Source organism: Bombina bombina, chromosome 7, assembly GCF_027579735.1.
Source record: "Bombina bombina isolate aBomBom1 chromosome 7, aBomBom1.pri, whole genome shotgun sequence".
In the NCBI taxonomy this organism is placed as follows: Eukaryota; Metazoa; Chordata; class Amphibia; order Anura; family Bombinatoridae; genus Bombina; species Bombina bombina.
Window position 1 is genome coordinate 394057987 of NC_069505.1, and position 27998 is coordinate 394085984.

The window sequence follows — 27998 nt, forward strand, 5'->3', positions numbered from 1 at the left end:
CCACGCACTGAGTTAAGTAACAGAAGGGGACCCTGTGGAGGTTATGGAGCGTAGGTCTGGGGCTGCCGTATAATAACCCCCCCCCCCAAAACTCCGGGGTTACGAGATCCTGTAATAGGATTAAAAACTCTCACTCTTGTGTCAATCAGTTTAAGCGGCTAACATACTGCCACTCTATTAGCCCTCATACTAATCTCTGTCAAGTAAGCCATGACAGTCCGGATACACAGTGGAGCTATTTCATCCTTTATGGAGGCAGTAGAAGCTTGGGGGTCTAATATTAGATTACTAATAGCGGAGCACTTTCGGACCCTAGAAAGTCACTTGCGCATGATTATAACCCAGGAGCTGGCAAGAGATAGTCATACCGCTTACAAGGGAACACATACTAAAGTGAGGATCCCAAGCAAAGTTGTAAAGTGTGCAATTATCAAGAGACTGCAATACTCGCATATTCAAAGAAAACAGAGGCATGGGATGCTGCCTAAGAAGGTTAACTCTATAAAAACAGCACACAGAAAACAAGCTTCTGGCCCTGATCGGATGATTATACACAAACGGAAAGCCCGGATTATACAGGCGGCTAAAATGGCGGCTACTAAAACAAAAGCACTACATTGGCATACAAGGCAAGCAAGCTGCATGCTTCCCGGAGGGTGCTTGCCAAGAGCGCTGCTAATTCTGAATCTAACAGACAGATCTGAAAGAAGGAAGGGCACGGGATCTAAAGAGGCTTACTCATTTGCAGCACCGCCGCTGTGTATTCCCGGCTCTTGGGACATTTTTAACTTTCATGATTGCAGGAACTTTTTACACCAGTTCCGTCTCAATCGCACAGGAATTGGCTAGAGCCCGAGTGGGGGACAATAAATATGTGTTACGATCCCCTTTTTACTTTGACTCTATTTTCTTATAGCCCCCAGGTCTAAGAGCTCTTATGCTCCCTCTGAGACGTCACTGACTTACAAACTTTCCCAAATGTATGGGGCTGGAAACACAGTCAGGTGACATGACTTGCTCTTTTTTTTTTGCTCTTTTTCTCTGCAGAGTTTAAAAGGTGTTTGCATGAGCATTTTTTTTTATATCTTGTTATGTTTCTAACTCACTGTTTATTTAGTTTGTTCCTGATGTACTGTCAACAAATGTCTTTAATGTGTGATTATGATTGCTGGATTACACCATCTACTGTCACAGGTATGTCTCACTGAGTTGCAGAGTATATGTAATTTTTGCCACTGTAGGGACCCTGTGGATCTAGGTGCAAGCATTGCAATGGCAGGGTGCCATATTTTCCTGCCAGTGTGTTGTTCTGGGGGTTTTGGGGGGGCCTTCGGAGGGACACTAGATACGATGTCTACCTATTCCACTGGAGCTTTTAGCTTCCGCCTGCTCTCAATATTCTCCCTATTAATCCCCTTAAGACATGGCCTCTTCAATAAGAATAGTTAGCTAGCATTTAGAAATGAGCTCCCTCACTATCTCTGATATACCATAAAAGGGATATGGGCTTCCATCTTGTGGTTATTTGTGTTTTCCTATACAGATCTAGATTAACCTAAGTCCTTTATCCTATAAGGTATGTCATTTGCGATATTATTTATCTCTTGTTGAAGCGCTTATCACTAGTGTATATAGCAATGGGGTAAGAGGCCACATTTTGGTATGCATTCCCCTAGTGAGACTGTTAACTATTAGACTGATAAAGATTAGTTTCCGCTACTTTTACGAATAATATACTGGGTTTCCCTCCATGGGGTATAGGGCCCCATACCCTTGTGGCAGGCTCTCAGTCTTCTGGTTAAAATAAAAGGGAGGGGAAAGAGAAGAGAGCAACTATTTGTATATGACAAATTCTAGAATAGTTCCCAATTGAGGACATTATACTACTATCTCAACAGATCCTCGCATATGTCTCCTTTAAATTTCCCCAGCCCTACGGCTTTGGCCAGTATCTCCTTACATGACTTAAGAACCAGTATTGCCCATTGTTTTCTCTACCGCACTGCATACTAGTATACTCATAACTCCTTATTAGCATTTGTGTACCACTATAGCCGTTTTCGCTCTAACCACACAGCTAAAGCGAGATTCACCTAACCTTGCTGTATTTATGGCATTGCCTGAAGGACAGAGTACCACATCTCAAGTCTAGTACATTTCAAACCCAGAACTAAATTGCAAGCTTTATCTCATGTATAATATATCTAGTGTGGTCTCAACACACCTTTTGAGCACGTGCTTTAAGCTAACTTCTCATCAGACCCGCCTTTTTCCAATTTTTTATCGTATAAGGAATCTACTGAGCTAGGGTCGTGCTTTCTTTGGGCAAGTTCTTGGCTTTGACTTTAGCTGTCTGTTATTTGAGTGGCAGATGTTTGAGCCCATTATATCTTTGTATTTTCAATCCACTGTTACGACACTATTTGTATTTTGCACTTTCAGTTATAGTCTTATAAAATCTTAAAACCTGAGGTAAATATAAGACCCATGAGAGGTCTTCTCTAATGCAGATAGCCTTCTGTTACAGCAAATTCTTTACTTGATCAGGGGTCCAAGAGTGGCCCTTTAAGCGAGAGGGAAGGCTTAGCCTTTCATTGAAATGTTCACATTATGTCTTTATATAGCATAATATTCATTTGTTACCTTGATTTCTTGCCAATTGTCATTACCAATGTCTACATTTTTATTTTCTGTATGATGAGCTTTGTAACCTGTTACCCTTAACAGTAATTGTGGAATGCTTTAATACTTTGTTTATGTGTCAAACTTTACCTCAATAAAAATATTTAAAAAAATAAATAAAAAGAAATACCGGGCAGGCCTGTCAGAGTGCCAAATCCAAAACGAAAGGCAGTACCCAGGAAGAAATCCTGCAGACTAAAGAGACTTTGATATGTTAAATAGCGTAGCAAAGTTTAATAAGGCATCCACAAGTCTGAGTACAGGAGATGGTCTAACATGTTTTGTAAGTATTACATATTTACTGTCTCAATGACCACTACTAGACAAATGACATCTCTCTTAATTTATAGTATGTAAAACTCCTCCCCCTGCATAAAAAAAACACTCACAAACAGGTACTGTTTTCTCATAGGTCTACAATCAACCACTGTTTCACATTCTATGCACCTGTTTAACATATGCATGGGGGGGGGGGAGAGAGACCATAGTTTAAATATTAGAATGAATTGTATACTCTTAAAGCTAAATATACACAAAACTCGCCTTTAGAAAATTAACAGGATATTTTAAAATGTATTTATACTTTATATTACCCTAAGATAAATAAAATACTGTCAGCAAATAATGAAAAAATATATTAAAATATTTAGATATAACAATCCATTCATGATTCTATGGTGAAGAACAAAGTTGCAAGACTAATATTAAAATTTAAAGGAACACTTAGGTCCCTTATGAAAGCGTGAGGATTCCTGGTCGATAAGATCAGGGCACCCACTATCTGGGATATCAGATGGAAGGCGAGCCTGCAACTATATAAGCCTGTTACTGCCCACTACAAGTCCCTCTTGGGACCTCCCACCCTTGTAAAAACGAGACATATGGCCTCCTGGGAAGCGGAATTGAGACTTACCTACACGACTTCGGACTGGACTAAGGCGATACAGATGACTAAATCTGTGCTTCATTGTGTCACCATGTACGAACTTTACTTTAAGATCATTACCAGATGGCACTTAGTGCCGACCAAGCTTCGGACTCTGTACCCTGGACACTCACCCCTATGTTGGAGCGAGTGTGGAGAGATAGGCACCCCGCTTCACATGTGGTGGTCATGTGACAGACTCCGACCGCTTTGGTCAAAAATTTGTGCGACCTGCACTGCCCTAGAACTCCCGATCCCAGATACCCCGGGCTTAGCCCTCCTGCACATAGGGGTAAAAAAGTTACCGAAGCATAAGAGATACTTACTAGTCTATATGTTGACGTCGGTCAAAATGTTAATAGCCAGGAACTGGAAGAAACAGCAGCCTCCAAGATGGCAAGCAGTGGTTGACTACCTACAGTACATTAAATCTATGGAAGACTATGTCTTTCGGACGAAAAACCAGTCAGACACCTTTAGTTTAACCTGGGGACCTTGGGAGACTTACCTGAAACCGACTCCATTATTGCCCTCTCTCCTGAACACTGATGACCTACCTCCGACTATAACCCCCCCCCCTGTCCCAGAGGATGCACCTCACTGTGACTGTTCCGAGGTGCTCCTCAATATAGTATCCCCTCCCCACCCAGATGCCTTCCCCCCCTATACCCTCCCCCTCCCCTCCCCAGATGCCTCCCCCCCCCTATACCCCCCCTCCCCTATAGGGGGTTTGGGTGAATGAACCTAACAACATTAATACCAATTATACATACTACATATACTTTCTATTTCGCCTCTCAAAACTGTCAGGCCTTTTGGGTATAGCATATATTGCCATACACCGATTAAAACACAAAATCTTAAATATTTCCTTAGAACAACCAATACATAACAACTGAAATGTGCAAGTACACACCAGTGAATGATTAAATGTTATTTATGACCTCCATGCCAGGTTCACTGACCTTCTTTGAATGTAATTTCCCTTTTGAATAATCGTGTGTATTTCCGCTGCCTACTATGTCAAGAGATAAATGTGTCGTTCTGTGGTTTTTGTAATATATTTATCAATAAAAATCTACTTTTAAAAAAAATAAATTAAAAGGAACACTAAATTTGAAAGCAAACTTTTACTGAAAAATAATTAAAGGTGTTGTTATCACACCCCATAATTAATAAAAAAAAATCAGGAATGTCTATACAAAAAGTTTGACATCCCACTCACAGATTAATCCTTTTGGCATTTGTGTATCCAAATGAAAAATCCAAAATATTTCTTGTTGTTTTAGGATTTCTTCTCTATATCCCCCTCTGGGGTGTCTGGGAATGATTTGTATACACTGAAATGCCAAAAGTGAACTGTCGGCATTATGTTCCTGTTTGAAATGCAGGGAGATAGGTATAGTGGACAGTGGGTCATCTATAGCTCTTAGATGTTCTATAACCGATCTTTGACAGCTCTTGTAGTTAAACCTACATACTGCCTGTCACAACCCCTGCAGGTCAAAAGGTAAATAGCAAAACAAGAATTGCACGTTAGAATGCTGGTGCAATTTATACACTTTACCGGTTACTTTTGAAGTGAATTCAGTACCAAAAATGGCACATGAACATGACTTACATCTCATGCTGTTGCACTTAAAAAAACCTGGTTTCAGAGATAACCAATTAGGATTTTTGCGCCCAGGCAGCATGGATGGAGAAAAAGTATTCCCCAAGGTTTTAGCTTTTCTAGATACAAAACAACATCCTTGTTTTATTTTTTATTTATTTTTAAGAAGGGAGATTTAATGAATATATCATAATGGTTTGTTCCAGTTGTTGCTGTTTATATTTGTTGCAGTTCATATATTCTAACACTAGGGACAAGCATGAGGTTTAACCGTAAAATGGGTGTGTTATATAATATCTTCAGTTAATAAAAGTTCTTGAAGTTGAACAATGGTGCCTTCATGAGTTCTGTGCATTCTATAACAGGAGATCTTTACATGGTGTCAGAAGTAAACAGATTTATTTAAGTTTGATTGTCATGGCTGCAAGCAGACAGCAAGTGCCTCCTATGGACTTTGATAAAGGCAATGTATGTGAGCACTGGACAAGATGGAGAGAGCTCATGGAATTATTATTTGCTGGCCCTGATGCTGACAAGTGGACACAGGAGCAGAAGGCTGCACAGTTTCTCATTTGCATTGCAGAGAAAGGCAGAGATATTTGCAGATCATGGAGTGCAAGTGGAGCTATATCTGCTGAAGGTAAAAAGGATCCCAATGTGTTATTTGAGAAATTTGAGGCATACTGTAATCCTAAGAAAAACATAACTGTACAGAGAAAAGTGTTTTATGAAAGACATCAGGGTAAAACAGAATCTATAGATGAGTGGGTCACACAGCTACATCTCATAGCTAAAGACTCTGCGATGATATGATAACAGATAGAATTGTGATGGGATCAAATTCTAGAGAAGTACAGGAAAAATTACTGCTAGAAGAGGATCTAACCATAAACTCTGCAGTAAAAATAGCTAAAGCATATGAAACATCCAGAGCTCACATGCAGTTAATTCATAGTGACACAGAAGTCTTACACATGGTGCAAAGGAAAAGTGAAAGTAATCTGATTCATAGCAGAAAAGCAAATAACCTGCAGGATTGTGCAGAGCAAACTCTTTACAGAAGCTGTACTAAATGTGGTACAAAACACACTAAGAATACACAGTGTCCAGCACAGGGAAAAATATGCTACAAATGTCAGAAAAACAACCATTTTGCCAGGGTGTGCAGAAACAACACTATAAAGTATAGGAAGTCAGTGAATCAAGTGGAGCAAGATGAAAATGAAACTGATAATGACATTGGGGCCTAGTTATCAAGCCGTCAACATCAAATACGCTGGAATTCCGCAGCGTATTTGTGGCGAGGCTGATTCGCCTTAGTTATCAAAGGCTCGAGACCGGCAAAAGTAGAATTTTGTGACGTAAACTTTGATCCGCCAGACTCAGTCCGACACAGATCGATTCTTACGTCACTCCAGATGTTCCGCACACAAGTGCGGCACAATCTCACTACTTTTGCTAGTTATCAAAAAACTAGCAGGTACGCTCGGCACTTTTACGGCCCAGCGTACCTGGTTTTCAAACCGCCACCCCTGGAGGTGGCGGATCCCATAGGAATCAATGGGAGTCTGACCATAGCGAAAGTACAAGTTCGCTGCTGACAGACATCCCATTGATTCCTATGGGAGCTGTCTACACCTAACACCCTAACATGTACCCCGAGTCTAAACACCGCTAATCTGACCCCCCCTACACCGCCGCAACTAAATAAAGTTATTACCCCCTAAACCGCCGCTCCCGGAGCCCACCGCAAGCTACTCTATACATATTAACCCCTAAACCGCCGCTCCCGGAGCCCACCGCAACTATAATAAATGTATTAACCCCTAAACCGCCGCTCCCTGAACCCGCCGCAACCTATATTAAATGTATTAACCCCTATCCTGCCCCCCCTACACCGTCGCCACCTATAATAAATTTATTAACCCCTAATCTGCCCCCCCCACACCGTCGCCACCTATAATAAATTTATTAACCCCTATCCTGCCCCCCACTACGCCGCCGCCACTGTAATAAAATTATTAACCCCTAAACCTAAGTCTAACCCTAACGCCCCCCTAACTTAAATATTAATTAAATAAATCTAAATAAATTAACTCTTATTAACTAAATGAATCCTATTTAAAACTAAATACTTACCTTTAAAATAAACCCTAATATAGCTACAATATAAATAATAATTATATTCTAGCTATCTTAGGATTTATATTTATTTTGCAGGTAACTTTCAATTTATTTTAACCATGTACAATAACTATTAAATAGTTATTAACTATTTAATAGCTTACCTAGCTAAAATAAAGAGAAATGTACCTGTGAAATAAATCCTAACCTAAGTTACAATTACACCTAACACTACACTATACTTTAATAAATTATTCCTATTTAAAAATAAATACTTACCTGTAAAATAAACCCTAAGATAGCTACAATATAATTAATAATTATATTATAGCTATCTTAGGATTTATATTTATTTTACAGGTAACTTTGTATTTATTTTAGCTAGTTAGAATAGTTATTAAATAGTTATTAACTATTTAATAACTACCTAGCTAAAAGAAATACAAAATTACCTGTAAAATAAATCCTAACCTAAGTTACAATTAAACCTAATACTACACTATCATTAAATTAACTAAATAAACTACCTACAAATAACTACAATTAAATACAATTACATAAACTAACTAAAGTACAAAAAATAAAAAAAGCTAAGTTACAAAAAATAAAAAAGTAAGTTACAAACATGTTAAAAATATTACAACAATTTTAAGCTACTTACACCTAATCTAAGCCCCCTAATAAAATAACAAACCCCCCCAAAATAAAAAAAATCCCTACCCTATTCTAAATTAAATAAATTTCAAAGCTCTTTTACCTTACCAGCCCTTAAAAGGGCCATTTGTGGGGGCATGCCCCAAAAAGTTCAGCTCTTTTGCCTGTAAAAGAAAAATACAACCCCCCCCCCCCCCAACATTAAAACCCACCACCCACATACCCCTAATCTAACCCAAACCCCCCTTACAAAAACCTAACACTAATCCCCTGAAGATCATCCTACCTTGAGTCGTCTTCACTCAGCCGAGCCACCGATGGAACTGAAGAGGACATCCGGAGCGGAAGAAGTTAATCCTCCAAGCGGCGCTGAAGAAATCTTCCATCCGATGAAGTCATCATCCAGGCGGCGCTGAAGAAGTCTTAGATCCGGCCGATGTCATCTTCAAAGAGGCGCTGAAGAGGTCTTCTATCCGGGTGAAGTCATCTTCCAAGCCGGGTCTTGAATCTTCCATCCGCCGACGCGGAACCACCTTCTTCACCGACGGACTACGACGAATGACGGCTCCTTTAAGGGACGTCATCCAAGATGGCGTCCCCTCAATTCCGATTGGCTGATAGAATCCAGGTACGCTGTTCCGATCAGCCAATAGAATGCGAGCTCAATCTGATTGGCTGATTGGATCAGCCAATCGGATTGAACTTGAATCTGATTGGCTGATTCCATCAGCCAATCAGATTTTCCTACCTTAATTCCGATTGGCTGATAGAATCCTATCAGCCAATCGGAATTGAGGGGACGCCAAGATGGCGTCCTCTCAATTCCGATTGGCTGATAGGATTCTATCAGCCAATCGGAATTAAGGTAGGAAAAATCTGATTGGCTGATGGAATCAGCCAATCAGATTGAGCTCGCATTCTATTGGCTGTTCTGATCAGCCAATAGAATGCGAGCTCAATCTGATTGGCTGATTGGATCAGCCAATCGGATGGAACTTGAATCTGATTGGCTGATTCCATCAGCCAATCAGATTTTCCTACCTTAATTCCGATTGGCTGATAGAATCCTATCAGCCAATCGGAATTGAGGGGACGCCATCTTGGATGACGTCCCTTAAACGAGCCGTCATTCGTCGTAGTCCGTCGGTGAAGAAGGTGGTTCCGCGTCGGCGGAAGGAAGATTCAAGACCCGGCTTGGAAGATGACTTCGCCCGGATAGAAGACCTCTTCAGCGCCTCTTTGAAGATGACATCGGCCGGATCGAAGACTTCTTCAGCGCCGCCTGGATGATGACTTCATCGGATGGAAGATTTCTTCAGCGCCGCTTGGAGGATTAACTTCTTCCGCTCCGGATGTCCTCTTCAGTTCCATCGGTGGCTCGGCTGAGTGAAGACGACTCAAGGTAGGATGATCTTCAGGGGATTAGTGTTAGGTTTTTGTAAGGGGGGTTTGGGTTAGATTAGGGGTATGTGGGTGGTGGGTTTTAATGTTGGGGGGGGGTTGTATTTTTCTTTTACAGGCAAAAGAGCTGAACTTTTTGGGGCATGCCCCCACAAATGGCCCTTTTAAGGGCTGGTAAGGTAAAAGAGCTTTGAAATTTATTTAATTTAGAATAGGGTAGGGAATTTTTTTTATTTTGGGGTGGTTTGTTATTTTATTAGGGGGCTTAGATTAGGTGTAAGTAGCTTAAAATTGTTGTATTTTTAACATGTTTGTAACTAACTTTTTTATTTTTTGTAACTTAGCTTTTTTTATTTTTTGTACTTAGTTTATGTAATTGTATTTAATTGTAGTTATTTGTAGGTAGTTTATTTAGTTAATTTAATGATAGTGTAGTATTAGGTTTAATTGTAACTTAAGTTAGGATTTATTTTACAGGTAATTTTGTATTTCTTTTAGCTAGGTAGTTATTAAATAGTTAATAACTATTTAATAACTATTCTAACTAGCTAAAATAAATACAAAGTTACCTGTAAAATAAATATAAATCCTAAGATAGCTATAATATAATTATTAATTACATTGTAGCTATCTTAGGGTTTATTTTACAGGTAAGTATTTATTTTTAAATAGGAATAATTTATTAAAGTATAGTGTAGTGTTAGGTGTAATTGTAACTTAGGTTAGGATTTATTTCACAGGTACATTTCTCTTTATTTTAGCTAGGTAAGCTATTAAATAGTTAATAACTATTTAATAGTTATTGTACATGGTTAAAATAAATTGAAAGGTACCTGTAAAATAAATATAAATCCTAAGATAGCTAGAATATAATTATTATTTATATTGCAGCTATATTAGGGTTTATTTTAAAGGTAAGTATTTAGTTTTAAATAGGATTCATTTAGTTAATAAGAGTTAATTTATTTAGATTTATTTAATTAATATTTAAGTTAGGGGGCGTTAGGGTTAGGGTTAGACTTAGGTTTAGGGGTTAATCATTTTATTACAGTGGCGGCGGCGTAGTGGGGGGCAGGATAGGGGTTAATAAATTTATTATAGGTGGCAACAGTGTAGGGGGGGCAGATTAGGGGTTAATAAATGTATTATAGGTGGCGACGGTGTAGGGGGGGCAGGATAGGTTTAATATAGGTTGCGGCGGGTTCATGGAGCGGCGGTTTAGGGGTTAAACTATTTATTTAGTTGCGGAGAGGTGCGGGATCAGCAGGATAGGGGTTAATAATTTTATAATAGAGGGCGACGGTATGGGGGGGCAGGATAGGGGTTACTAGGTATACTGTAGGTGGCAGCGGTGTCCGGGAGCGGCGGTTTAGGGGTTAATACATTTATAAGACTTGCGGCAGGGTCTAGGAGCGGCGGTTTAGGGGTTAATACATTTATAAGACTTGCGGCAGGGTCTAGGAGCGGCGGTTTAGGGGTTAATACATTAATAAGAGTTGCGGCAGGGTCTAGGAGCGGCGGTTTAGGGGTTAGTAACTTTATTTAGTTGCGGAGGGCTCCGGGGGCGCCGGTATAGGGGGTAGAACAGTGCAGTTTAGTGTGAGTGCTTAGTGACAGGCTAGCAATAAAGCTGGGAAAAAGCCGAAGGGCAGCGAGATCGGATGAGTGATAACTGTCACAGTCCGCTGCTCATCGCCCCGCGGCTTTTTGACAGCTTTATTTGATAACTTAGGCATATTTTTTCAGGTCCGCGGCGGCAAAGGTAGGCGAGCTTAGGCGGACGTATTGGGCCGGCGAAGCCAGAAAAGTAGACGGCTTGATAACTACCCCCCATTGATCAAAGTACAATATTTCTAGCTATGGTGGATAAAACAAATGTAGAACAAGATGAAGTATATGTTGAGATTTTTGTGAGCACACAAAACATACCAATTAAATTCAAGATTGATACAGGTGCACAAGTAAATTGCGTTCCTGCTAGCACATATTATGACAAGCTGGCAAACATATGTGAGCTGGAAAAGTCTGGTCTGTCAAAACGTGTTGGTTATGGAGGACACCGGCTACAGGTACTGGGAAAGTGCTCATATCAATGCATGTTACAAAACAAAAAACTTAATTTGGAATTTTATGTTATAGACACCCCAGCAAAGCCTGTTTTAGGGTTAAGTGCCTGCAAACAGCTAAATCTTATAAAAATAGTCATGACTGTTGATCAGTATAACAAAGGTTTATCTAAGCAACAAGTTGAGGAACTATTTTCAGATGTGTTTCAAGGGCTAGGTTGTTTGCCTGGTGAATGCAGCATTAAACTAAAACCAGATGCACATCCAGTAATTCATTCACCAAGAAGGATTCCAATTGCCATAAAAGACAAACTCAAAGAGGAACTGGATCGCATGGTAAATTTAGGAGTGCTGAAAAAAGTAGATGAGCCCACTGAGTGGGTGAGTTCAATGGTTGCAGTAGAAAAGAAAAACTCAGGTGCTTTAAGAATATGCATTGATCCGGTTCCGGTGGAGGTGGAGCTACACAGGTGTGGCTGCACAGGTGTGGCTCAGGTTGCAGCTCCAGTCCTACAGACGTTGGCGGTGAATCTTCTGTGCCCAGCCCTAAGCTTTTGGGGCTGCTCTCTTCTTTTGGATAGTTAAGTAAGAACTGAACCGGAACCCTTGCCAGTGGCCTGACATTCCACTGGCTCTTGCTAACCCCAGATACCTGGACTCTCATTACTGGTAGCAACTACCTACTCCCTCTCCTTCTTATTAGCCATATATTCCTTTTAATTCCCGCTCTACATCTGTGACCGGGATCCTGCTTCCCTCCAAAGTGGAACTTTTCCATCCAGCGTATGTAAATCCTTTCCCCCCCCCTGTGCGCCAGTCGCCCCTGATAAACAAACACTAAACTCTTGACATCTCTTCAATCCTACCTGCTGACCGGCCCTCTTTGCCCCCCCTTCCCTCCCCCACTGTTGCTGCGTGGGAGGGAGTCGGGCCTGGGCCTGGGCCTGGAGTGGGATTCCGGTGCAGGGGCAACCTCTTTGATTGCTCTGGCATCCGGAGCAGTGCTGCTTCCTCCCCTGCCACTGGTGCTGCGTGAGGTGAGTCGACATTGCCTCCCTACCAGGTCGGAGGAACAGGAAGCGTTACAGACGGCCCTCCCCTGGATTGAGTCGCTCACCAGGGATGCTGGAACTGACGGCGGAGTCGCTGGGCGGCTGGATAACGCGCAAAGGGGGTGAGTTCTCATATAGGCACCTCATCTCTGGTACATTCTGTGCCCCCCTTTTCCCTGGCAATTGTTGATACTGGCTCTTGGAGGGGGGAAGCGGAGCAAATTGGAGGGAGCAGACGGAGTATATATTCAAGGGTTGGATACGGCCTGATCTGGAAGGGCTACAGAGTGAGACACTCTAAATACTGTGGGGCATAACCTCTGACATACAATGAGACTATTGAACAACTGTTTCATCTCTTAACATAATACGATATAAAAACTTCCTGAAAGCAAAATAACGGACTTAGAACACCCAAGAGGGGCATTTAAATGTATAACCCATTGTGAAGATATATGTTTCTCTGTGCTCAAATGTGTTGCACTCTACTAATTGGTGGTAGGAACGTAATTAGTTACTAGTTAGAGTGTACTCTCCCTCGCATAAACCCCTTGGCCTACTGAGTTTACTCTTAAAAACACCTAGGCCCTACCATAAGAAATTCCCTGCTTTGTCTTACTTAAAAGAGGAAAGAAAAAGCAAGAAGGGGAAGGGAGAAGGGGGAAAGGGAAAAGAGAAAAAAAAAGTTACATAAGAATACAGTAACTAACGTTGCCTCTCTGAACATATTCTTAGATCATTGTATGTAGGATTGTTATTTATAAGGCCTAAGGGCTGTTTGAAGCCTAAACATTTGAACTTAATTGAATTTTTCTAGGCATTTACTAACTACAGTTGAACGTTAGTGCATCTCAGACCTTCCTGGTGACACTATAAGACACTTAAAAGCTAAACATCTCCCTGATATATGTTTGCAGAAATGTAACTATTTACTGTTCATAGTGTAATCCTTTTCACACAATATATGTATAACTCTCCAGTCTCCTGAGTCTCTAGATAGTCGCATTTAGATCTCATAATAAGAAATTTTCAGTTCTCTGTGTTATCTAAAAAAAAAAAAAATCATATAGGAATAGTTAACTATTACAGAACTGATCTTTGTGGACTATATCTGAAATACAGCAATTGGCGATTGCTGTCCTCTAGGTGGGTCCCGGATCGTTGCATGGTAACTTGTTGCATATAAGACTTGAGATCTTTTAAAATCTAAATATCTAAAACTAATTAATTCCTAGTAATTCATTAATGTTTGCTACCCACTAGGATTCTTTGGATGTCTTTGGCGACATTCTAAATCATCTGACGATTTAATGTTTAAAAATTGTATATATTCATCTATAATTTATCTAGCCGCACTGAGTCCAGACTCAGAAACAGTTAGACTTTGATACTTTATATCAAGACCACTCAAGGTCTAAGGTCACTATTGTAACCAACAGACTAAGGTCATTAGGTAACACCTTAGAGCAGTTATCCTGCCTAGTCTAGCGGTCTTCCCTCTTACTGTTCTCTATTTACTGTCACTTTCATACATGACTTGGTGAGCGAGCCTAAATTCACTTCCTGGTTTTTGTTTTTTACCGCCTCCCCTTTTTTTCTTTCTTTTTAAAACCAGGCTTAAAAAAGAGGCACACCCCCCAACACACCCTTGCACACTCTCCCCCCACTCCTTATCCTCACTCCCCCCCCCATTTATGCACTGGGAGAACTCCCCCCAATAAGGTTTCCCCCCTGTTGAAGTGTCACATGGATAAATTTCTTCACTCCCACTCCAAGATTCCCTTGCCAGCCATGGCCGCAAGGCAAAGAGACAGGAGAGCAAAGAATACCTCAGATACCTTGGCTGAAGTGCAAGAACCATCTGTTATTGTACCTCCCCCAACTGACACATTTGACATGCAAGTTTTGGTTACCAAAATATCGGAAGCCCTGGCCCCTAACTTTGACGCACTGAAACTAGAGATCAGACAAGACATTACGCTTCTATCACAGGAAGTCAGACAGTTTGCCAGCAGAATTAATGAAATTGAACAGAGAGTGTCAGATCTTGAAGATCTCACTACTCTCCATAACACCAATTTAGATTCTACTAATCTCTCTATAACTGTAATACAGGCTAAACTCGAAGATCTCGAGAATCGCTCCCGTAGAAATAACATTCGGTTAATAGGGGTTCCAGAGGACAAACGCTATGAGGATTTAAACTCCTTTATCTCTGAGTTGCTACCCCAGCTTCTTAAAATTCCATCTAACCATCCCCCGATACTAGTGGAAAGGGCACATAGGCTGGGCAGACCTTGGGTGGATAATAAACATAGAAACATAGAAACATAGATATTGACGGCAGATAAGAGCCATAGGCCCAGCAAGTCTGCCCGACCTTACCTAACAGTATAAACTTATCTAGTTCGTAGGATAGCCCTATGCTTGTCCCATGCATTTTTAAAGTCCCCCACAGTGTTTGTTGCTACTACCTCTTGAGGAAGTTTATTCCATAAATCAATCACTCTTTCTGTAAAGAAGTGCTTCCTCAAATTACTTCTGAATCTACTACCCTTTAGCTTGAGTAATCTTAAGCTTTAGATAAAGGTAATCACAGACCCAGACCGGTGATTGCAAAACTTTTAAATTTTCAAGATAAGGTTACACTGATGCAATTCTATCGAAAGAATCAGCCTATCACACTTGGGGAATCTAAAATTCTCCTTTTTCAGGATTTCTCAGCCGAAACAACATCTAAAAGAAGGGCGCTAGCCCCTATCTGTACAAAATTAATCCAACAGGGTTATCAAGCTACCATTATCTACCCTGCAAAACTCAAAATTATAGAAGCTGAGAATGTCTATATTTTTAACACCATACAAGAGGTAGAACAACATCTGAAAGATTCTAATATCTTAGGCACACAATCATTAGGCCGAAAATAGGTCACCACTGCCTTGTTTTTTTGTTGTGTTTTTCTTCTCTTTTTTCTGTCTTTTTTCTTTTCCTTGGTTACCATGAGCAGGATTATGTTGCTCCAGGAGAGCATGGTTGATTGCGGTTTTCTACCTCTTCTGTCCCCTTCCCTTTTTTCATCTTTTTCCCCTTTTTTTTCTCTCCCTTCCTTCCTCTCTTTTCCCCCCCCGCACTAGCCAGATTCGGATACCCAAGCTAAAATAAAATGGCAAATTTTTAATTAATCTCTTGGAATGTGGGTGGGATCTCCACCCCGATTAAAAGGAAAGCCATCCTTACACATCTGAGGAAATTTGGAACCGACATAGCATTTTTACAAGAAACACATCTGACATTAGAGGAGTCCCTGAAACTTAGATCCTCCTGGGTGAAATAAATTTTCTTCTCCCCGGAAGATGGAAGGAGGAGAGGGGTAGCTATCCTGATCGGGAAAAAAATTAATCTAGAGGTTATCCATAGTGAAACAGACCCCGATGGAAGATTTGTGATAATTAAAGCAAAAATTTATAAAACAATTTATACCATGTGCAATGTATATGCCCCCAACAAGCTGGATCCAGCCTTTTGGTTCAGGATCCAGGCTAAAATTATTTCTGTTCAGGAGGGTCACCTCATTCTCGGTGGCGATTTCAATATGTCTCCACACTATCCACTTGACTCAGAACCTCCAATAAACTGCTTAAACAAAAACAGGACAACTTAGAAGCTAAGTTAATAAAATCAATTATGCAAAATCTTGCAATAAGAGACTTCTGGAGGCTTCAAACCCCCGACGTCAGGGACTTTACTTGCCTGTCTAGAGCTCACAAAACGCTGTCCAGAATTGATCTTTTTCTTATTAATGACAGAATAATCTTGTCAGAAGTAAAAGCAGGCATACTACCTATCTTCCTCTCTGACCACGGTCCTATCTTTTTGGAGGTTCAGCCTAACTATCTCAAAAATAGACCATCACGTTTCATATTTCCCTCCTTCCTCGCGACCAATCTGAAGTTCAAAAACTGGCTTAAACTTAAATTCTCTGATTATCTCCACCATAACCAGGGCCACATAGTTTCACCTCTGGTCTTCTGGGAGGCTGCGAAGGCAGTCCTTAGGAGCGAAATCATAGCTTATAGTGCTGAAAGATCTAGGAAAATAAGACTAAGAGAGAAAGAAATCACTAATTCAGTAATCAATTCCTATAATTCCTATTTACTTGAAAAATCATCTATAAACTGGGCAAAATATATCCGGGCCAAAAGTGCCAGAGACACATTTGCAGTTTTCCAGGAAACTCAGAGGGATCTGAGACTCCAAGCCAGAATCTATAGATATGGAAATAAATCCGGCAAACTAGTGGCAAATCTGGTTAAAAGGGAGAAAAAGTCATCCCTCATTGAGAGCATACAACAGGATGGTATCCTCCTTGATAAACCGGAAGAGATAGCAAAGGCATTTGCCAGATATTATCAGGACTTATACTCCTGTAGGAGTTCAAATCTCGCAATTGAATGCCCCAATTACTGAAGCAGAGATAACGAGAACAATTACAGACCTAGCTACTAATAAGTCACCAGGACCGGATGGTCTTCCAAACAAGTTTTATAAAATCATGAACTCCGAGATCACCCCCTACCTCAATAACTTATATAACAGTATGTATGTTAAGGGCGAACCTGTGGCTACCTCCTTCTCTGCCTCCAACACTATTCTAATCCTGAAGGGCGGGAAAGATCCCTCCCTTAAAGAATCGTATAGGCCCATAGCTCTCTTAAATGGAGACTATAAAATCCTCTGCTCTATCATTGCCGGGCGCCTCCAGGCACCACTCGCCACTATTATCCATTCGGATCAGGCCGGGTTCCTCAAGGGCCGAAATTCCTCAGCAAAAATCAGAGAGGCCGTAGTTATTACAGAGTACTTTAGGACTATGGAGATGTCAGAGAGTGGGGGGGATAGGGTAGCACCTGACTTGGCCATTGTTTCGATCGATGCAGAGAAAGCATTCGATTCAATACATTTCGATCATCTCTTCACCTCTCTGGTTAACTTTGGCTTTAGGGGCAAGTTTCTTGAATTTATCATGAACTTGTATAAATAACCATATACAACTCTGGTCGTCAATTACATATCCTCTTCACAGATAACTCTTGGAAGGGGAATGCGCCAGTGGTGCCCCTTGTCCCCCCTACTCTTTGACGTCTCAATTGAACCGCTGGCAATCACGGTCAGGCAACAATTAGCCTTGTATGCTGATGATCTGCTGCTATATCTCTCAGATATTAAAACTAGCATCCCTAAACTATTAGATATCACTACCCGATTCGGGTCCTTCTCGGGCTACAAGATCAACGCAGCAAAATCAGAATTGCTATGGCTCAGACAAAACAATAACTCCCCTCTTGATATCCCTTTCACTGTGTCTAGAGTTTCCCTTAAATATCTAGGTATCTTAATTCCCTCCTCGCCGGGAGAGATGTATAATCTTAATTTCTCTCTAATTCTAACGAATATTAGGGAGAAACTAAAAAATTGGCAATCCCTGCCACTATCTATCTCCGGTCGGATTGCCTTATTCAAAATGATCTTGCTCCCTAAGCTCCTTTAAGTACTGCAGAACATTCCATTAATTCTCTTAGAGAGGGATGTTCGATGTCTTAACAGTGCACTTAGCAAATTTCTCTGGCAGGAGAAAAGACCCAGAATATCTCTAAATAAACTTTCTCTCCCAAAAGACAGTGGCGATCTTGCACTGCCGGACATTTGATCGTATAATTATGATTTTTTAGTTTGAGTGGTGGTCGACTGGATCTCTCACAGCAATAACGTTATGAACAAATCTCTAGAGGAAAATATTTGTAACCCATATCTGCTGCTAGCCTTAATTCACTGTCCATCTAAAGAACTACCAGGTAAAATCAAAATACTTAAATCTTTTTCTAATCCTTTGAAGGCCTGGTGGAGAGTGGGTAATTCATTATCTTTAAACTGTAAAGTCTCCCAATACCTTCCACTACAGGGAAATCTGAAATTCCCGGTTGGAGTAAACTCTGGAATATTCAAGAAGTGGCATGATCTAGGCCTGAGTAGGTTGATACAACTCTGGGACTCAGAGAGGAAATCTGTTAAATCCTTTGACAATTTAAAAACAGAGTTTCAAATCAACAATAAGGAATTCTTTGCATTTCTGCATAGTAGACATCTTCTTCTTGAGCTAACGAATGAGACAGGTTGGAACTGGAGCTTGGGTAAATTGGAAAGCTGGGTTACCCTGTTTAAAAACGGTATTAGGTCCATCTCTCCGTGCTATCAGCTAATCAAATCAGGTAAAGGTGAAGCAGAGCTAGAGAAAATTACCTCTATATGGAATAAGCTGTTACCACAATCCAGTATTGATATAAAAACTATTCAAATTTCAATCTGCAAAGTGGCCCAGGCTACTCTCTCAGCCACTTGGCGAGAGATGCACGTCAAACTTCTCCATAACTCATATTTTACTCCTAAAAAGGGCTACAAAATTCGTAATCCTAGTTTTTATAAATGTCCAAAATGCTCGCTCCCTGCAGTGGATTTAATGCACATGATCTGGAGCTGTCCCAGAATAAGGCACCTCTGGTGGAAACTATAGTTCTGGCTCAACAAAACTCTCAAAAATATCCCATCTGGGTCTTACACAGTTACAGATTATTTTCGGCCCCAGGGATCACAACCCGTATGATAAATTGATATTTCTCTCTATCCTGGCAACTAGATACCTTATTTTTAAAAAATGGAAACTGAGTAATCCCATCTATTCCAGAGATTAAGAATTGTCTGAAAAAAAAATGTCTATTAGAACAAAGGGATACCAATTTAGACAATGATTCAGACATCAGACGATTTTTTGGCAAATGGTCAGTCTTTATCAAGTCATTACCAGATATAGAAATGAATGATCTTATATTTCCATTTAGAAATTCAGAATTGGTGCTCTTGGGCGCCTGGAAGGGACTGAGTAGTGGAGAGGAGTTGGGATGTTTCCATGGAATTGTCTTTCGTTATGTGGCTTCCTGTGGGGGGGGGAGGAGAGGGCCCTTCTCCTTCCCCTTCCCTTCCTTTCCCCCCTTTCCATTTGTCTTTCCTTCCTCTCCCCCCCTTTTTTTTGTGTAAAATCAAAAAACCCAACAAGGTATAGTCTATGTAAATATTTGGTATACATATATGCTGTCTTCCGAATGATGTGCTATTATACTTCCTGTCAATATCCTGCATGACGACGCATATTTCTGTGCCTTAGAACAATGTTTAGTTAAAATTGTACTCAAAACTGTGCAACTAGAAGATATAGTTGAATGCTATCCATGTATATTTATTTTTCACATCAACTGGACTCAGGGTATGGGTTCAAGTCTTTTGCTTTTTTTGCTTTTTTTTCTCTCTTTTTTTTCTTTTTTTCTCTCTTTTTTTTGTTGCCTTTTTTTTTTTCTGTGTGTCTTGTTGTGCCTTTGCTCAGTTAACGACTGTTTAATTGTTGTTATGCGTATCTAAAATATAAAAATCCCAACTTTGTGTACAAATATTTCATATAAGGGTATTATTGATTCGGTAAGAGAAAGTGAAATTTGTTGTTCTGAATTTGTCTCGTTTTGTAGTACATTATGTTTTACCTGGCCCTGCGTGGCACAAAAAGGTTGAATTTATTTGATTGTACACATTGTTGGATATAAATAAATGATAAAAAATATATGCATTGATCCAAGAGATTTAAACAGAGAAATCATGCGAGAACACTACAGTTTACCAACTCTAGATGACATCACACAAAAGTTAGCACATGCAAAATTCTTCAGTGTATTAGATGCTCAGTCAGGATATTGGCAGCTCAAATTAAATGAACAGAGCAGCAGGCTCACCACTTTTAATTCACCATTTGGAAGATGGCGCTTTACTAGAGTTCCCTTTGGTATTGCCTCAGCACAAGAAATATTTCAGAAAAAAGCACATGAAACCATTGAAGGCCTTCATGGTGTAGATGTAATCATGGATGATCTTCTGGTATATGGATCTACACGGAAAGAACATGATGAAAATCTGTGTGCACTATTGGAACGGTGTCGAGAGAGAAACATGAAGTTAAACCCAGGTAAAATGCAAATCGGTGTTACCCAAGTTAAATATTTTGGTCATATTCTGTCACAAGATGGGCTAAAAGCAGACCCAGAGAAAATAGCAGCAATACAACATCTGGATCATCCTACCTCTAAGAAGGAATTAGAAACCATTCTGGGTATGTTTAATTATCTGTCAAGGTTTGTTCCTGGACTAGCAGAAGCTACAGCTCCACTAAGAGAACTACTCCAAAAGGATGCACTATGGAGCTGGAATGACTCAATAAATAATGTTTTATTGGTCTTAAAGGTCTTATTGTGCGTTCCTCGGAAACTGGATTACAATATTTTGACCCCAAGAAGGAGGTAACAATACAGGTTGATGCCTCTTAGTTTGGTTTAGGAGCAGACCTAATGCAGGAAGGCAGGCCTGTTGCATATGCTTCCAGATCAATGACTCCTACGCAACTATGCCCAAATAGAAAAGAAATGCTGGCCATTGTAATTGGTTGTGAAAAGTTTCATCAATACATCTATGGGCAGAAAGTCATAGTTGAGACTGATCATAAACCACTTATGAGCATCATGGAAAAACCACTTGTGTCCGCTCCACCAAGGCTGCAAAGAATGATCCTAAGAATACAAAAATATGATATGCATGTAGTATTTGTACCTGGCAATAGAATTCCAGTAGCTGATATGCTTTCAAGGACATTTAAGCCTGGACAAGACGAAAGAGAGGAAAGGGACTTGGAAGAGCATGTGCACTCTGTACTTTCACAATTACCTGCTACTGATGAGAAACTTAAAGAAATACAGCTAGCAACAGAAAGGGATGCAACTATGGCCAATTTGATTACAATAATAAGGCAAGGATGGCCAAACTCAAAAGCCAAAGTGATTGTTGACTTAAAACCTTACTGGAATGTAAGAAAAGAACTGTCAATAATTGATGGGATTGTTTTTAAAGGGGAGAGAATTGTGGTGCCCCCGGAGCTCAGGAAAGAAATAATAAGAAAACTGCATATAGGGCATTTTGGAATAGCCTTGTGTAAAAGATGTGCTAGGGATCTCTTATATTGGCCTGGAATGAATTCACAGATTGAAGACATGGTCAATAATTGTGCAACATGTCAAGAAAATCAAAGAGCAAACCAAAAGGAGCCAATGATAACAAGAGTACAACCAGAGAGAGCTTGGCAAAGAATTGCATCAGACCTATTTACATGGAACCATAACAACTATCTTATAATGGTAGACTACTACAGTCGTTACTTTGAAATAGTTCAACTAAGAGACACTAAGTCTAGTGCAGTAATAAATGTCATTAAATCTGTCTTGGCAAGACATGGCCTATGTGATGAGTTAATATCAGATAATGGTCCTCAGTACTCCTCAATAGAATTCGTAAACTTTGCAAAAGAATGGGGTTTCAAACACACATTGTCCAGCCCACATTACCCACAGTCAAATGGTTTAGCTGAAAAATATGTACAAATTGCAAAGAACATTTTGGAAAAAGCAGCCCAAACTAATCAAGATCCATACCTGTGTATTCTAAACTACCGTAACACCCCAATAGATGCAATTACTAATGAGTAGACGTTTGAAATCAGTTTTGCCTTCAACACCTACACAACTTGCTTTCAAAGTACAGAGTCCTGAAATGGTTAAACAGTGAGTGGAAACATTAAAAAACAGGCAGAAACAGTACTATGATCGTGGGTCTAAATTTCTAAAACCTTGTGAGCTTGGCGATAGTGTAAGGATGCAAAATTTAGAAGGAAGGTGGAAACCTGCAGTGGTAACCAAAGTAACAAGTGCACCCCGCTCATACATTGTCAGCACCGAGAATGCCAAAGATTACCGGCGCAACAGAGTACATCTGCGTCACAACAGAGGTACAAATACAGGAGTTACAAATATTCCAGATGCAGTGCTTCATGTACCACCAAGGATGTCACATAGTGATATAAATGAGACTCTAAACTCAACTGATGCTTCACATGTGGACATACAGGAGGGACAATTACTGAGTACAACACCAACCGCACAACTCTCTGATCACAGCTCCAATGTGATTCTTCCTAGCACAACAGAAACAGCACAAGTTGAGCCACCCAGTAGATTCTCAAGATATGGACGGAGAATCAAGCCAAAGTATTGGGAAGATTATGACACTACATAACTGTGTGCTTTGTTTGTTTGTTTTTGTGCTTGTTTTTTTTTTTTAAATGTATATTCCTTTATATCCAATATATATTGTTTTATTTTGTATTTATTTTTAAGAAGGGAGATGTAATGAATATATCATAATGGATTGTTCCAGTTGTTGCTGTTTATATTTGTTGCAGTTCATATATTCTAACACTAGGGACAAGCATGAGGTATAACAGTGAAATGGGTGTGTTATCTTCAGTTAATAAAAAGTTCTTGAAGTTGAACAATGGTGCCTTCATGAGTTCTGTGCATTCTATAACAGGAGATTTTTACAATCCTTTGTTTACAATTTCTCTAAGTTTATCATCAGTTTCAGTTTCAAGAATAGATAATGACTCTCTAATGATCCCACAAATTTTGTGATATTCACTACTATAAGTAGTGATAAACTTAGGTTTATTACTCATGTCTTGTGATCTCTTTTTGTGAGTGAAAAGAGAACTTCTTTTCAAAGAATCTACCTGTTTTTTGGTTTCCAAGACTGTCAGAGTGCCAGTGGACATATAGCAGCAGTTCACTGGGAGGACAGCATGGGACAAGAAGCAGATAGGACTGGACCTGGGCATTACAGTTACACCAATTAATGTATATTTTTTCTTCCCCCACTTACACCAATGCAAAAAAAAATGCACACATGGCCCGGGACACGTTCTGCTAAAATTTGTTACAAGAGACAATAGTCGCTGCTGAATCCAGTTGCACAGGTTAAAAAGGAGATCGAGCCCTGACAAATGCATAGAAGACAAATGCATAGAAGACAAAACCTCATTTAGCTCTTAAGATTAAACTTAAGATTAAATTTACTGTTTATAGGTCTCTTAGGTCCTAGCACATTAGAAGGTCAGAAGTTGTCTCGGATATATACAAGCCGCAGTTCCAGTGGAATTGTAAAATCTCTAAAAATCTGGCTTTGTGTAGCATTGGATCAAGGACAATCTAAATATCTCCTCAATTTAATTCTGATGTTGACGGCAGCAGTAAAGTAAAAAAATAAACTTTTATGGTCTGGAAAGTATAATTTTGACTTTTCCTCCATTTAGTTCATGTATAGTGTAACAAGGACAGTAGGAAGAACATAAAGACAATTCTATTTGGGAGAGTTGTCTTCCTGATAAGTATTTTGTGACCTCTTCCTAAATATAAATCTACAGTTAATTGTAAAGGAATATTTCCTAGATTGTTATTCCTATGGTCGGTTCAAAAGATCTAAAGAAGAAATACAATGTTAATACAGATTGAGAAAGTGGAAGCTTTGTACATTAAATGGACAGTCAATTTAAGATTAAACTTTCATGATTCAGATAGAGCATGAAATTTTAAACAACATTCCATTTTACTTTTTGTTTTCAAATTTGCCTTGTTTTCTTGTATCTTTTATTGAAGAGTTAAAGGGGCAGCAGTCTACACCAGAATTTTTATTGTTTTAAAAGATAGCTTATCCCTTTTTTCTTCTTAAATGGAAAGAGTCCACAGCTGCATTCATTACTTTTGGGGAATAAGAACCTGGCCACCAGGAGGAGGCAAAGACACCCCAGCCAAAGGCTTAAATACTCCTCCCACTTCCCTCATCCCCCAGTCATTCTTTGCCTTTCATCCCTGGAGGTTGGCAGAGAAGTGTCAGAAGTTTGTTTGTCTCTTATGGAGGGTAGTACTCTTCGGCATGGGACAGGAGTTTTAAGTAGTCCTGTCAGTCTCTCAGTGAGGGCTTGGATGAGAGTTAGAGTCCGGAGACCGGAGATGCAGGGAGAGTCTTTCTGCAAAACCATCCCGACAGATTAACAGCTATTCATGCAATTGGCGTTGTCGAACTTCGCTCCGCTGCCTGCTTTCTTCTCTCAAGTCCATGGCGGAGGCGATGCTGCTATCCATCACACTTGAAAGGCGTGTTCCTGTTCCACGGCGTTGATTCCGGTAATATCGATTCATTTTACTTTATTCATCAATGTACTGTGAATGTTTTCCCGGGAGGCTAACACCTTCCAAGTCTAACTTATCATAAGGGTCTCAGTGAGTCACTTGTAGTATCTTGGAATCGAGGGTTAATATCTCCTGAGGGGGGTTATTGAACAGGGGGGTTATTATCATGTTTGTTATGTGATTCAACCTGCTTATGTGTGATGTTTATGGGCTCGTGGTTTGGATCATTGAGGCCTTTGGAAGTGATGCAGCCTTTTGGTTGGGCGTGCTTTTTTGGACTGTATGGTTCACCTTGTGTTCGGGCGTGGTTACGTAACGTTTTCTATTTCCGCATTCCCGACCATGTGGTGAAGGAAATTTTCTAGTCTGCAGGGGTCTGGTCATAGGCGGTGGTGAGTGCCCCAGCCATTGGGGGTGTAAGGTGCCGTTTTTGTTTTTACTACTTAGTCCATATTTATATATCCTCTATCCAGTTATGGAGGATTCTGATGCTGAGACTGTGCTAATTTCAGATTCAGTTATGGAGGATTCTGCTACTGAGACTATTTTGATTTCAGATTCTGTGTCCGGTGATGAATCCAGATTGGCCTCGTGGACACATGTCAACCAGTTTTGTTCCGTATGCCATTTCAGAGCGCCTGGTTCCTTGGGCTCGGGGAATCAAGGGTCTGCTGAGCCATCCGCCTCTGGGGGTCCTGCCCTCCGAGAGGCGAGTTCCCTACCAATTTTTACTTCTACACATGCGGGTAACCCAGTTTCTGATTCCTCCATGCAGGGTGGCATGTTCCCCCCAGAGGTTGCAGCACGTATTCGCTTCCACATAATGTTGCCGATTGTTGGTTTGCAGAGTCCAGACGTTTATTTGAGAATGTGCTCATGCCCTATTGTCTTAGGTCTTCCACCTTGGGGAGGGCCTCTACAGTTCCCCGCGGGTGTAACTGTCCCTGAGTGTTGTGCCTTTCGTTACAGGATTGCGCGCCTTCGAGTATTGCTCAGACATGTTTTTCAGTTATTGAATGACCCTATCGTTACCAGATATGGGGATTTTCAGTCTGCTTATTCGAATGGTGCACCTCATTAGACATGTGGGGATGAAGTAATCTCCTGATTGTCATTTGTTTGAGATCTTTCCCAGTTTTTGAAAGATAGGGCTCCGTTTGGCTGGTCCTGCGGGTAGGCCTGTGTCTTTTTGGGCATTAACCTCCGGGTTGCCTTATATTTTATTTATATCCGATGGGATGTCTTTTATTTGTTTTTGTTTCCTTCGGGAACCTTCTGGGATTGATTCTCTTTATTACCTCTTCGGAAGTTGTTTTGGACATGTTATAGTCCTATGTTAAAAATGTCTGTTTCTGTTTTTTCCCCTATGAGGGAGAATTTATGCAGCTTGCCAGTTAGGACCCGAGGTGCAGGCTGGTCCTGTCTGGTTCGTTCTGTCTTGCAGCTGTTCAGACACGTGGCGCAGTTCTGCTCGGCTGTTTTGGTAGAAGTGCCGAGTGCTCAGGTTTTCATTGTTTTTATTGTTCAACTATGGGTCCATGAGGCGGGAAGGATTGTTTCAGTCCTTATAGCCTTCAGTCATAGCTGGCCTGGCAGGAGAGTTTTCCGCTGCGTCACCCTATCTGACATCTGATTTAATAAGAACTTAGAGTTTTCCTCACTCATGTGGTGGAGGGCTTAACGCCCCTTACTGAAGTTGACGGTTTGGCCTTCATTTTTAGGCCTCTGGATTTGTCCTTTTGGGCTTGAGCCAACAGCTTGTACAGGATAGCGGTTTAGCATGCGAAAGGTTTGCAGTTTGAAACCAGTTGCAGCTCTTGACACCTTGCAGGTGTACGCGTAAGCTGTTTCTAGTGTATCTAGATGCATCTCCTACTCTTTGACGTGTAATGTCTGTCTGAGTTATAAGAGACCTTTGGGTCTTCTTCCATTGTCTCCAGGTGAGTTGGATCTCCTTTTAGGGATCTGTGTTTACGGTAGATGGTTGTTCCCTGCGGGGACTCTGTTTAGCTTGAGGTTTTCCAGAGCTGGGTAGGCTTAGTGCCTTTCTCTTCCTTGTATCCTCTGCTTGTGCGGAGGTGAGAGGGAGACTAGTCCTGCTAGTAGGATTTTTTTAGCCTTGCTCCTTGGAGCATATTGGACTTTAGATAGAGGTGGTTCCTTCCTTTGGTCGGGGATTTCAAGTTCTTCTCGCTATCCAGATTCTCTGGATATGCATCCATACCCCTTGTGTCTGGCCTTTTGGCCAGTTGGGGTGTTTAGTTCTAGGGTAAGGTTTGCTTGAACTATTAGGTGCCCGGACCTGTTTTTCTCCATGATACTTCCGGTTGCTGAAGCTTCGCTTGGCCTTTTTCCTGACCCAGTCTTGGGTGGTTTTGGAATCTTGGATCTCAGGGCTGCTCGGGGTGTTCCACGGTAGTGGGAACTTGGGTTATGTCCTTTCTCCATCTACCTAACCTGGTCATGGTTGGCCAGGTTTTCAGAGTATTTTTTACTCTTTGCCACAGGGTAGCCCATGTCATCTGGTGATTAGCTGTGTGGCTTGCGCCTCAAGGGTTGTTGGTTCAAACACAGCTGCTGGCGTTGGATGTCCAATTTCTGGTGCGCCTTAGGGTTGCATTCCCCTGGTCAGCTTGCCAGTGTTCCCGTAGATTCCCTGCTCTGCAGGTGAATGGTTTGGCTGTGCCTCTGCTTGACAAGCTACTTGTAGGGGGGTCCTTTTATAGGACATCTGTGTTGGGAATTTCTCTTCCCATTAGCCGGCATCATCTCTTTTCTTTAGGGGATATTCTCCTGCCTATGGAGATGGAGTCCTTGCTTGGGGCTTCTCCTGGATGTAAGGCAAAAAGGTGGGATTAATTCCCCCTGGGGTCTTGCTGGCTCCAAGTCAGACTTGTTTTTTGTTAGAAATCGAAAGAGAGAGAACAGCACTCCATGAGATAGAACAGAAGCTGGAATAACTTCCATGCATGTTCATTTTTATTGAACTCCTCAGGGTGCCAGTTCTTTTTGCACACTATGCCCCTTCACAGAGAAAAAATAAATTTTTCTCTGTGAAGGGGCATAGTGTGCAAAAAGAAAAATGAACATGCATGGAAGTTATTCCAGCTTCTCATGGAGTGCTGTTCTCTCTCTTTCGATTTTTATGCAAATTGCTCTTGGGTCACCCTAAGAGTAATGGGGAAAGCAGACATGGACTCCATGCACACTTGCCCTTAGAGAGATACAATTGTGTGATATAGTGAGCGCTGGGAAGCTTAAAAGGACTGTGAGGTATGGATATGTTAAAAATGGAATGTATTTATTACAGTTAATATA